Here is an 11,074-nt window from a genome sequence, read left to right as displayed (position 1 = left end):
GTACCCAATAAAATGTGGTTGCTGTAATACTAATTGTGAGAATCCCAGGGAGATTATTTTTGTGCAATAATCATTTCCCCTTTTTGGCTATCCACGGTGGGGTCAGTGGACAGATCACCAGGGGGAACAGTGAGAAAAATTTGGCAGGAGGAGCCTCCATTTCCAAATATGCACACAAAATGTACCTCTTGCCTAAGCCAGAGGTGGAGGTAGATATCATATGTTATATAAGTCTCTGTCAGTTTGGAGAAATATGTTTTCAATCATAAACTAGGAAAACACTTTCTTATTCTCCAACAACTTCCACAGGGCATCTTTGATCTCTTTGTTCCTCAAACTGTAGATTAGAGGGTTCAGCATGGGGATCACCAGTGAATAGAACACAGACACCACCTTGTCCCTGCCAAGAGAGTAGCTGGAGCTGGGTCGCAGGTACATGAAAAGGGCTGTCCCAAACAGCAGAGTCACCACCATCAGGTGTGAGGCACATGTGTTGAAGGCTTTCCTTTGGCCTTCCACTGAATGGATCTTCAAGACAGCAGCAACTATGTAACTGTAGGAGATGACGAGGATGAGGAATGATGTTCCCCCAATAGTGACCACTACAAGAAAATTCACCACTTGACTGAGGAACGTGTCAGAGCAAGAAAGCGCTAAGACTGGTGGGAGGTCACAGAAGAAATGGTTGATGATGTTGGGTCCACAGAAGTGGAGCTGAAATATAGAGCAGGCCTGGATCAGGGAGCTCAGGAAGCCACTGAAATATGCCCCAATCACCATGTGTGTACAGAGACCCTGGGACATGATGGCAGTGTAGAGCAGGGGACTGGAGATGGCTGTGTATCGATCATATGCCATAGCAGTCAGGAGAAAGCACTCAGTTAGACCTATGCCAACAAAAAAAAAAGAACTGAGCAGCACAACCCAAGAATGATATGGTCTTCTGCTCCTGGAAGAAGTCAGTGAGCATCTTGGGAGCCACTGTGGAAGAGTAACAGATGTCAATGAAGGACAAGTTGCTGAGGAAGAAATACATGGGTGTTTGCAGACGGGTGTCACTTCTGATTAGAAAGATGAGGGCCAGGTTCCAGGAGAGGGTCACAAGATAGATACCCAGGAAGGTCACAAAGAGCAGGACCTGGAGTTCTGGATGGTCTGCAAATCCCACGAAGATGAATGTGGTCACTGATGAGCTGTTCCAGGCCTTAGTTGTGGACGTGTTTCCCATGGACCACAATGACAAGATGCAGATCTGGGATAATAATGACAATCTGCATTACAGTGGTATCAAGAAATAATTAAAAAATATGTGAGAGGGAGGGCAAAGTATTACAGAGGATTACAACTTTATGCAAAGATTCTCTCTCTTTCTCTCAGAAGGCAATTATAGTCATTGTCTTAAATATTTGCTTTTTAATATAGCATGGTTGATATGAGCTTAAACTTTGGATTCAGACTTCCTGTGATCAAGTCCTGCCTCTACCAATTAGCAGCTGTGTTACTTTGGGTGATATGTATATCATCTCTAGGCTTCAATTTCTTTTTCTTTAAGACAGATGACAGGATCAATGTCATACATTTATTTTAAGAATTAAAATAAGGCAAAGTTTGTAAAGTGCCTGATACATAGTAAATCCCCGATGAAAGTTATTATTTGGACAGTTTTTTGTATGTCCCAGATGAGTTACCTCATGCCCTGAAAATAACTATTCATCTAACTTATTTAAGTTTCAGTATTAGAATGGAGAAACCAAGGGAGAGACCAGGTTCAGCTACGTAATTGTGAAACAACCAATCAGACATTTAGAATATTTTTTTTAAACTTAAAGTCTCAGCTATGTTCCATTTTGACATTTTATGTAGACTCTAAGTAAAATGAAATTTCTTTTTACTTTTATTAAGATTATGATAGTTTACAACCTTGTGAAATTTCAGTTGTACATTATTGTCAGTCTTGTTGTAGGTGCCCCACTTCACCCTCTGTGCCCACTCCCCCATCCCGCTTTTCCCCTGGTAACCACCAATCAGTTCTCTTTGTCTACATGTTTAACTTCCACCTATGAGTGGAGTCATACGGAGTTCATCTTTCTCTATCTGGCTTATTTCATCAAAAAGATTAGGCCAGATGTGTATAGAAATGCTCTGAACTGTCAAATATTAGATCTGAATATACTAACATAGTTCCACTTTCAAATTTGTCTTCAGTCTGAGCTCTCTAAGCTATTTAATTGTTAAGAATGTGGATTCTGGCTATAGCCTGCCTGGATTTAATTCCCAGCTTTACCATATAATATATGTGTGATCTTGGGCAAGTTAGTTGAACTCTCTATGACTCTGTAAAATTAGGGATAATAATAGCACTTTGTTATTAGAATTCCTTCTCTCTCTCTCTTTCTTTCTTTCCTTCCTTCTCTTCTTAAATCTCTTTTAAGACATGCATGGCCCATAGTAAGTGCTCTACAAGAGTTTTTTATTGCTGTTGTTATTTAAAAATCTAAATTACAATGTAACCTCAATCAAATTCTTATAACTTTCAGTATATGAAGTATCTTTCAAGATCAGGGACTTGATTCCACCCAATCCACATCTATAAGAATTTCCATCACCCCCTCCACATCCACACTAAGTCTCAATCCACATAAATCAGAAAAGAACACTTACCATCAGCGGGTCTTTGAACCTGAGGTCCCAACTCAGCAGAAGGCACTAGGAAAAGTGTGGTCAGAGGGCCTGGTGGCTCATGGTGAATGACCCTTATAGGTGTGGGATATATCTTGATCCTTCTTCAGGTTTTAACCCAAACAATTTAGAAATCATCAAAATTACCTATCTTTTAAACAATATTTTCATTCTGTTCTACCTATCTCTTTAAATATGATGAATCTCACAAATTTGCTTTTGTTTTTCAAAATGGAAATGTTATTTTATGAATTTTAAAGCAATATGTGAGAACTGGAAGATAATTAGGTCAATAAACAACGGTGAAATAATAAACCTAAAAATCATGGGCACTTCCTGATCAATGCAAAAAAATCCTCTTAAAACTGGAAATTATGACAATCTATCTCCTGAAATTAGAGCTCTTAACATTTAGGTGTATGCCTTTCATGTTCAAGTATATGTATATGCATATGGCTGTTTGTATCAAAGACCCTCTACAATTTACATATATTATAGAAATTATTCCAAGTCAATAACTTCACAATTTGGGAAGTAATGCTTTCTCTATTTGCTATAAATTTTTCTGGCTCAGTTTAGGAAAGCCACGCCATTTTATTATCTCCAATTTTTCATAAGTCAATCTACATCTACCTATTGCCAGTCAGTCAAGCTATCATTGATCTTTACTTTCCTCTTGGAAATTGCACAGAGATATGCCCTTGGTATAGACTCCCTCTCTTCTTGCACTCAATAGCTCCTGTTACAGATTTTCCAGTTCTAAACCTTAAAATTTGGGTAATGAGAGAATGTGAAGCTCCTTTCAGCCATCACCATGCCATCATTTGTGCAGAGTTTCAGAGATCTCTTACACTAATCTCAATCTTGTCAAATATGGCTTTAAGATTTGTATTATGTTTAGAGGCTCTGCAACTGTTTGTGAAAGGTGTGTAGAATTTCCAGGATCAGGAGGGGATTCTTTCCTTTTGAAGAAAATAAAAGGGCCTCCAGCAAAGTTTGACATAACTCAGTGCAGATGTAGAGCCACGTAGAGAAATTGGGAGCTAAACAAAAACAGCTCTACCGGAACCCTCACCCATTCTGTGTTGGGTCTGCCATTTAGCAAGGTAGAGACCTGAGGTCTGTGATGTTATTAAAGGTCATTTGGGCACCTACTCAGGTTAGCACAAAGGGAAGGGGGATGAGTTGGTGGTGATGATTCTGGGTAGGCTTCAGGATAAGCCTGGTTCTAATCCTGTTTCTACCACTTGCCAGCCGTGGGATGTTGGGCAACTCATTTAGTCTTTCTGATCTTCTATTTCTCCATTTGTAAAATGGGGATAACAGTGGTTACTTAAGAGTTGTTTGAGGGTTGTTTAAGATAATATGTGAAAGCCTCATGGGTCTTGAGATAGGACGTTTGCTTAATAAATTGGGAATGTTATTGCTATCAGCAGTGAATATTCCATAAAGAATTATTTATGGAAATTAGCCTTATTTTGGAAACGCTTCCTTCTCATGTGGCAGGTTGAAGTGTGCTTATCTTACAGACATAATGAGTTCACTGATAGACCATGTAGCTTTGTAAAAAGTGTTTAGGAGTGAGATTGAAGAATTTAATCATCTGGACTTGATGGGTCAACTGAAAGTCTGTTTAGAGTGTTGCCATTAGGGCAGAGAACTTCCACATTTGGAAGGAACAGAAAGTGAAGCTGGACAAATTGAAACAAAAAGAAAAGAATATCCCGGGTTTTATTCCCACATATAGATTCTCTGAATCTTACTCTAAAACATTAAGTGAAAGGTATATTAAGAGTTGTATGGAGCACTTTTATGTCACCAAACTCTACTCATGAAGTAGTGCTTCTTCCCTTGAGAAAGGAAATCTCCTTCACTCTTACTGCAAACTCAGGGAGGCTCAATTTGGTCTGAGTCTGGACTCCCTTTGATCCTAGAATACAGGTATAATCAACACCAGGCCTCTTTTACAGAGCTGAAGAAGGAGAGTTTGAGAGGCTCAGGACCTCATTGGATTCATAGACGCTGGAGGTGAATGTTTGTGAATAACACTAGCCTTCAAGACCATAGTGAAGATAAAATAATACAGCAAAATTAAGCATCTAGCACAGTACCTTGCACATAGCAGACACTTAGAGATTGATGAGAACTGGTAGGGTGGATTTACAACTCAGGTCATCTTTTGACAAAAATGGCAAGAAAGTGTTAAGTTTTATAGCCAAATCTTCCTACTCGGAGCTTAACAGGTGCAGTTGGTGATGGAAGAGAAAAATGGAATAATGACGCAGAGAACCTGAGCTAAACTGTGGAGGTGATGTGGGTTTTCTATGGTTTCTCCATCATTCATGATCTGGGCTGTGTCCTTCACTTCATGATGCCTCCTCCTCTCACTCCTCCAGGAACCTGGTGTCCACAAGGTCTTGCTCTTCTAGCTCTATCATCTAAATGCACAAATGGTTGATGTAACTGAAAGAGACTCTCTCAATGTGAGGTGAGAATTCAAAAGGCACCAAGAGATTAATTCAAGAATTAAGATTCAGATGGTAAAATTCAAGCCATCAGTCAGAAAAGAGAAACCGGGTTTTAGAGATTAGAGATCTCTTCAGTGTTTGGAAAATCTGCTATGTCAAGTCTGTCTCAATCACACCCCTTCCAAATTACTTTTCAGACTACTTACTAATAATTGGGGCTGTGTTAAAGGACATAGCAATCCCTTCCAAAACTTCATTCCCTCTTAAATCTCTTTCTAGCTGCAAGTGCTCAAACATGGTCCAGGAGGACCATCAAAGGAGCAGAAAGGTAAGATTTGGGCTGAATTTGAGGAAAGACAGATAGAATTGAAAGGTATATGGAGGTAAACTAAAATCCAAAGAGCTTCTTAGCCATCTATATGGGCTTGTAGATCTAGGGTGCTTTATAAGTGAGATTAATACGAGCATGAAGACAAAAAGTAAAATATGAATGGCTGCACCCACCTTCTCCCTCTTGTTCTGTCTGACCCTTAGCTGATACTTGTCTTGAGTTCTGCTTTGGAAGGAGTCTAATCAGGCTTTGGTAACTGCTTCCAATCCCCAAAGTGCTAATGAGTTGGAGAGCAAGCTTGAGGCTGATTTATTTATCAAAGGTCAAAATATCCACTTGGTGAATAGAATGTGTGGGCAGAAAAGTGGAGGGAAAAGATACACAGAAGAGGAAAGATGTAATCTTAAGAAATTCTTCTGCTGTCTGCTAATATCTGCATTTGGGGTCATTTTTGAAGTGTTTCAAAGCTGGGGCTGCAGGGGAATTTGAGAGAGGTTTTTTTTTCCTCTCTCCTTGGAGGTGTTTCATTACATTTTCCCTTGAGAGTCTTTTTGAAAAAGAAAGAAATGTATTATCCAAACTTCACAGATTTGTAGTTAATTGATCTCTGGGGTGGTATGCTCATATAAGTGCTCTGAAGAAGATGCTTATTAAACTCCATCCCAATGGCTTTCTCATCCTCCAAGGCTACTCAAGATCTCTTCTGGTAGTACATAAAGAACAAGCTCAAGATAACATTGGGACACATAGGGCAAGATAGACGCCTATTCTGCAGAAGAAAGAAAGATTGTAAACAAACAAACAAACACACAAACAAACTCTTTTCCACTCCTTCATAGAACCTTTTTGGCCTGAAGTATTTTAAGCGGATGGGAATTCAAACTTATTGAGCTTCTACTATGTGCTAAACACTGTACTAGGTGTCTTATGTGTGATAACTCACTAAATCCTCCAAACCCTCCCTTGCAAGGAGGAAACTGAAATTCTGAGAAAGAGTAAGCTGTTCAAAATTTTATAGCTAATAAGGGATTGAGCCACTATTTGAACCAAGGACTATGTGACAAGAAATCCTGCATTTGCATGTATGGTACATGCATTTATTTTGGAACTCAATTGCACATAAATGTGTATATATGGTCAATCGTATCTCTCAACTCATAATCCTTTCTCTTTTCACAGAAACCTACTACCTTCCTGCAGGAGAAAGACATTAGATACAGAAGTTTTCCTCTAAAATTTTTAGAAACTTCCTCTGACTTAGCATGATAGAGTATAAAGATGTAGGATTTTTATTCTATGGAGGGCTACATACAACAAAAAATAATTTGGGTCCAGGCATTCAATAAAAATCAAGGCTTTAATTCATGTATTTGAAGATGAGGGGAGAAAAATAAAAGGTTTGATTCACTTGTTTCTTAATCTGAGAATATTGAACTGTCATCTTTTAAAAATAACTAGAATAAATAGTGGAAAATTGATTCCAGCTCATGGCCAACTAAGAGAGAGAAAGTTTTTCTAACCAGACAAAGAAAGAAATAGAGGGGGAGACATCCAGGAGAGGCTAAGGAATAGAATTCCAGTGAAAACATGGATAAGGGAGATATTATTTATTCGTCCATTTTATAAGTCTTTATTAATGCCTCTTCTGTGCCAGACCCTGTGTAACTCATCAGAGACACACAGAATGGAAGATGAGATAAGAATTTTGCCTGTATGGTGCTTACATAATAATGGAGCTACTTACGATGAAGTTGTCACTGAAGGCAAGCTTTGGAAAACCAAGCTACTGCTGCCTTGACCATTATGTTTGTCATAACGACTAATATGATGGCTAGATGGGATGGATGTTTCTGACTCCACTGAAGAGTTTTCATAAAGAAAGTGACAAGCTTGGGGTTTTAAACTCTCAGCTCACCTCCAAGACAACCAGAAAGCCTCTATAAAGGCTCTAAAATAAATATTTTATTTCTTGTAGATTCAAGGTCGATAAGACTTAAAATCAGATGCAAACTTAATTGTGCAGATCGCAAAGCCTCTTAAATTAAAGTTATGACATGTTTGAAAAAGAGGAAGACCCTGAAATTTGGATTGGGGATACTTCAGTAGGCTCTAAGGAAGTTGATAATCTTGAACTCCTAAATTATCCCGAGCCTTTCTAGCCATGAGAATAGTCCCTTTTAATCTGTCTGAAGAGACTAGCCTTCCTTTTTGCAATAAGTATTTATTAGCCTCGTGTGAAGCATTGCCTTGCAAGGGGATGCCTGTCCACATTAAGCCCCACCAAACCAGCCTTCATTGCTGCCAGATCATAATTAGATTCAAATATCAGCATGCTCCAGGAGGACAAGTAGAAAGTATGACTTTTGAGAAGAGATTATTTTTCCCAAGCTTGAAAGATATTGAGTTATTTTGGAAAAATCCTGGGGGAACATATGTAGAATGGGTTCTAAATGTGTTAGCAAGAAAGACAGACTATAGCATTAGGTTGGGTAAAATGTATTCACATACTCTGGACTGTGGCTCAGTACAAAGGAAAGAATCCAATGTTTTAGGGAGATAGAAATTTTAAAGTAGGTTTATCATGTGTGATCTACATGCTAATCCCTCCCCAACCACGTCTATCTAGAGGGTTGAGAGGGAAGTCCCGTCATTCAGGCATGGAGGAACAACAGAAGGGGGAGAACCAGCATCTGTGAAAATTAGCATGTAGAATGACAGTGAAAGATGCTGTCATTGAGAAGATGTCTTGATTTTGTTGTACAGGCAAATGGTGGTGCTGAACCTCCAGAGACAAGGTGGACAAAGTTAATATATTGGGCAGCAGGACTTATACAGTCTGAGTCTGGCTTTTTTCATCTAGCATCTTGCATTCGTGATTCACTCGTATTGTTGTGTGTATCAGTATCCCATTCCTTTTTATTGCTAAGTAGCATTCCATTGTGCGAATGTAAGACAATTTGTTTAATTATTCTGCAGTTGAAGGACATTTGGATGGTTTTCACTTATGGGCCATGGTGAATAAAGCTGCTATTAACATTTTGATACAGATTTTCTTGGGAACACAGGTTTTCATTTCACTTGGGTACACATCTAGAAGTGAAATTGCTGGGTCATATAGTAACTTCATGCTTAATTTGATGAGAAACTACCAAAATGTTTTCCAAAGTGGATGCCTCATTTTTCATTTTTATTAGAAATGCATGAGAGAATCAGTTGTTCTGTATCCTTTCCACCTTTCGGCATTGTCAGAATTATTTATCTATTTATTTATTTATTATTTATCTTTGAGGAAGATTAGCCTTGAGCTAACATCTACTGGCAATCCTCCTCTTATGTGAGGAAGACTGGACCTGAGCTATCATGCATGCCCATCTTCCTCTACTTTATATGTGGGACGCCTACCACAGCATGACTTGCCAAGTGGTGCCATGTCCACACCCGGGATCCGAACCGGCGAACCCCCGGCTGCCGAAGCGGAATGGGCGCACTTAACTGCTGTGCCACTGGGCCAGACCCAGAATTTTTTGTTTTTTATTTTGCTGTTCTACTAGGTCTATGTGGGATTTCATTTCAGTTTTAACTTGCATTTTCCTGACAAATCGTGATGTTGAGTATCATATGTTCATTTACACATGTGTTTTGCTGAACTACATGTTCAAATGTTTTGTCCATTTTTTATTTGGTTATTTTTTAAAAGAAATGTTGAGTTTTGAGGATTCTTTTTTCTGGACAAGTACTTTACCAAATATATGATTTACAAATATTTTCTTACAGTCCATAGCTTGCCTTTCTTTCTTTTAATAATGCCGTTCAAGAGCAGAAGAAATTACTTTTGATAGCTGATTTGTCACTTTTTTCTTTGATGGGATTGTGCTTTTGGTATTGTATCTTGGAAATTTTTGCCTAACCCAAAGTCATAAAGACTTTCTCCTGTGTTTCTTCTGGAAATTTGTAGTTTAGATTTTACGTTTAGTTGTAAGATCCGTTTTGAGTTATGGTGTGAGAAATGGATTGTGTTTCACATTTTGACACATGGATATCCAAATGTCCAGCATTGTGGAAAAGAATATCTTTTCTATATTGAATTGTTTTTTGCATCTTTGTTGGAAACCAATTGATCATAAACATGTGAGTCTATTTCTGTACTCTCTATTCTGTCCCATTGATCTATACTATATTTATCCTTTCTCCCATACAATACTTTCTCGATTTCCTTTGCTTTAGAATAAATCTTAAAAACAGCTAATGTGAGTCATCCAACTTTGCTCTTCTGTATAAAAATTATTTTGGCTCTTCTAGTTCCTTTGTCTTTCCATGTAAATTTTAGAATCAGCTTGAAAATGTCTACAGAAAATGCTGCTGAGATTTTGGTTTGAAATGCATTGAGTCTAGAGATCAATTTGTGGGAATTAATATCTTCCTACATTGAGTATTCTAATAAATAAACATAATATATGCCTCAATATACTCAGATATTTGATTTCTTTCATGAGTGTTTTGTAGTCTTTTTCGTACAGATTTTGTTAGATTTATACCTAAGTATTTCATGTCGTTTTTTGGTGAGAATGTAAATGATACATTTAAAAGTTTCAATTACCAATTGCTCGTTATGAGTATGCAGAAATACATTTACTTTTTAGATATTAATCTTTTGTTTTGTGGCATTGCTTAACTTATTCTTTTTTCAACTTTATTGAGGTATAATGGACAAATAGAAATTTTACATATTTAAGGTATACAATGCAATATTTTGGTATACATTGTGAAATGATCACAATCAAGCTAATTAACATATCCATTACCTCACATAGTTACTGTTTCCTTTCTTCTTTCCTTCCTTTCCTCCTTCCTCTCTTCCTTTCTTCTTTGTTGTAAGAATGCTTAAGGGCTACCCTCCTACCAAATGTCAAGTATACAATACAGTATTGTTAAGTGCAGTCACTGTGTTGTGCATTAGATCTTTAGAACTTATTCATCTTGTGTGACTGAAACTTTCTACCCTTTGACTGGTATCTCCCCATTTTCACTCCACCTCGCATCTAGTAACCACCATTCTACTCTCAACTTCCATGAATCTGACTATCTTGGATTCCACATTTGAATGAGGCCATGGAATATTTGTCTTTCTGTGTCTGACTTATTTCACTTAGCATAACCTCCTCCAGGTTCATCTACGTTCTTGCAAATGAAAAGATTTTTTTCTTTTTAAGACTGAATAATATTTCTTTATATCTCTATATACCATATTTTCTTATCTGTCCATCTGTCAATGGATGTTTAGGTTGTTTTCACATCTTGGCTATTGTGAACAATGCTGAAATGAACTTGGAAGTGCAGATACCTCTTGAACACACTGATTTCATTTTCCTTGGATATATAACAAGAAGTGAGATTGCTAGATCATATGGAAGTTCTATTTTTAATTTTTGAGAAACCTCCATAATGTTTTCCATGTTGGCTGCACTAATTTACATTCACAGCAACAGTACACAGGGGTCTCTTTTTTCTACATTCTCGCCAACGCTTTTCATCTTTTGTCTTTTTAGTAATAGCCATCCTTAGAGATGTGAAGTGATATCTTAGTGTGGTTTTGATT

At 37.8% G+C, this 11,074-nt stretch overlaps 1 pseudogene; it reads right to left on the bottom strand.

The window, feature by feature from the left end:
- Positions 1–270: 270 nt before the first annotated feature.
- LOC138916497 (olfactory receptor 5A1-like) lies at positions 271–1,228 on the bottom strand (annotated as a pseudogene).
- Positions 1,229–11,074: the final 9,846 nt, after the last annotated feature.

This window comes from Equus caballus, chromosome 12 (genome assembly GCF_041296265.1).
Source record: "Equus caballus isolate H_3958 breed thoroughbred chromosome 12, TB-T2T, whole genome shotgun sequence".
In the NCBI taxonomy this organism is placed as follows: Eukaryota; Metazoa; Chordata; class Mammalia; order Perissodactyla; family Equidae; genus Equus; species Equus caballus.
This window is presented reverse-complemented; position numbering and strand designations above follow the sequence as displayed.